The sequence below is a fragment of the Bactrocera tryoni genome, unplaced genomic scaffold, assembly GCF_016617805.1.
Source record: "Bactrocera tryoni isolate S06 unplaced genomic scaffold, CSIRO_BtryS06_freeze2 ctg7180000341352_QRY, whole genome shotgun sequence".
Classification (NCBI taxonomy): Eukaryota; Metazoa; Arthropoda; class Insecta; order Diptera; family Tephritidae; genus Bactrocera; species Bactrocera tryoni.
Window position 1 is genome coordinate 5,459 of NW_024395334.1, and position 2,729 is coordinate 8,187.

The following is a 2,729-nucleotide window of genomic DNA, read 5'->3' on the forward strand; positions in this document are numbered from 1 at the left end:
ATTAACTTTCTGCATCTTACTGAAGTTGGCACAAATCCATAACAGCAGTGCATTTGGAAGAATTCCATAATCTTATAATTAGATATAAAGTCAATTTTCTTGTATACACGCCTTTAGCAGTCGATATTGAGTAGCTTCTTCTTTTCACTAACTTTACATATTTAAGATGATTAACTTTCTTCATCTTACTGAAGTTTGCATAAAGCCATAACGACAGTGCACTTAGAAGATTTCCAAAATCTTATATTTAGATATAAAGTCGATTTTCTTGCATATTCAGATTTAGCAATCGATATTGAGATGATTCTAATCATTAGCTTCACATATTTAAGTTAATTAACTTCCTTCATCTTACCGAAGTTGACATAAAGCTATAACGGCAGTGCATTTTAGAGGAACCAAAATCTTATATTTAGATATAAAGCCGATTTTCTTGTATATACGCATTTAGCGGTCGATATTGAGTAGCTTTTCTATTCAATAATTCTACATATTTAAGATGATTAACTTTCTTCATCCTACTGAAGTTCACATTAAGCCATAACGGCAGGGCATTTGGAAGAATTCAAAAATCTTATATTTATGTATAATGTCGATTTTCTTGTATATTCGTATTTAGCGATCGATATTGAGTTGCTTCAAATCATTAACTCACATATTTCAGATAATTAACTTTCTGTATCTTACTGAAGTTTGCACAAATCCAAAACAGCAGTGCATTTGGAAGAATTTCATAACCTTATATTTAGATATAAAGTCGATTTTCTTGTATATACGCATTTACCAGTCGATATTGAGTAGCCTCTATTCATTAACTTTACATATTAAGTTAATTAACCTTTTACATCTTACTGAAGTTGACATAAAGCTATAACTGCGGTGCACTTGGAAAAATTCCATAATCTTATATTTAGATATAAATTCGATTTTCTTGTATATACGCATTAAGCAGTCGATATTGAGTAGCTTCTGAACATTAACTTTACATATTTAAGATTATTAACTTTTTTCATCTTACTGAAAATGACATAAAGCCAAACCTGCAGTGCATTTGGAAGATTTCCAAAATCTTATATTTATGTATAAAGTCGATTTTCCTGTATATTCGTATATAGCAATCGATATTGAGTTGCTTCAAATCATTAACTTCACATATTTCAGTTAATTAACTTTCTGAATTTTACTGAAGTTGGCACAAAACCATAACAGCAGTGCATTTGGAAGAATTCAAAAATCTTATATTTACATAGGTATAAATTCGATTTTATTGTATAAACACTTTTAGCAATCGATATGGTGTTGCTTTAAATCATTAACTTCACATATTTTAGATAAGAAACCTTCTTCATCTAATTGAAGTTGACGAAAATCCATAACGGCATTGCATTTTTAAGAATTCTAAAATCTTATATTAAAGTATAATATCGATTTTCTTGTATATACGCATTTAGCAATCGATTTTGCATGGCTTAAAATCAATAACTTCACATTTTTAAGTTAATTAACTTTCTTCATCTGACTGAAGTAGACATAAATCCATAACGGCAGTGCATTTGGAAGAATTATAAAATCTTATATTAAAGTTTAAAGTCGATTTTCTTGTATATATGCATTAAGCAATCGATTTTGCATGGCTTAAAATCAATAACTTCACAATTTTAAGTTAATTAACCTTCTTCATCTTACTGAAGTTGACATAAAGCCATAACGGCAGTGCATTTGGAAGAATTATAAAATCTTATATTAAAGTTTAAAGTCGATTTTCTTGTATATATGCATTAAGCAATCGATTTTGCATGGCTTAAAATCAATAACTTCACAATTTTAAGTTAATTAACTTTCTTCATCTTACTGAAGTAGACATAAATCCATAACGGCAGTGCATTTGGAAGAATTCTAAAATCTTATATTTAGGTATAAAATCGATTTTCTTTTTTATACGCATTTAGCAATCGATATCGTCAATTCGATTTTCTTGTATATTCACATTTAGCAATCGATACTGAGATGCTTCAAATCACTTCACATATCTAAGTTAACTAACCTTCTTCATTTTACTGAAGTTGACATAAAGCCATAACGGCAGTGCATTTGCGAAAATTCCGTAATCTTATACTTAGATATGAAAACTGGATTTTCTTGTATATACGTATATTGCATTCGATATTGAGTAGCTTATAATCATCAGCTTCACATATTTAAGTTAATTAACTTTCTTCATCTTACTGAAGTTGGCATAAAGCCATAACGGCATTTGGAAGAATTCCCAAATCTTATATTTAGATACAAAGTCGATTTTCTTGTATATACGCATTTAGCAATCGATATTGAGTTGCTTCAAATCATTAACTTAAAATATTTAAATTAACTAACTTTCTACATCTTACTGAAGCTGACATAAAGCCATAACGCATTTGTAAGAATTCCATAACCTTATATTTAGATATAAATTCGATTTTCTTGTATACACACATCTAGCGATCGATATTGCGTAGCTTCTGAACATTAACTTTACATATTTAAGATTATTAACTTTCTTCATCTTACCGAAGTTGGCATAAAGCCATAACGGCAGGGCACTTGGAAGAATTTCATAACCTTATATATAGATATGAATTCGATTTTCTTGTATACACACATCTAGCGATCGATATTGCGTAGCTTCTGAACATTACCTTTACATATTTAAGATTATTAACTTTCTTCATCTTACTGAAAGTGACATAAAG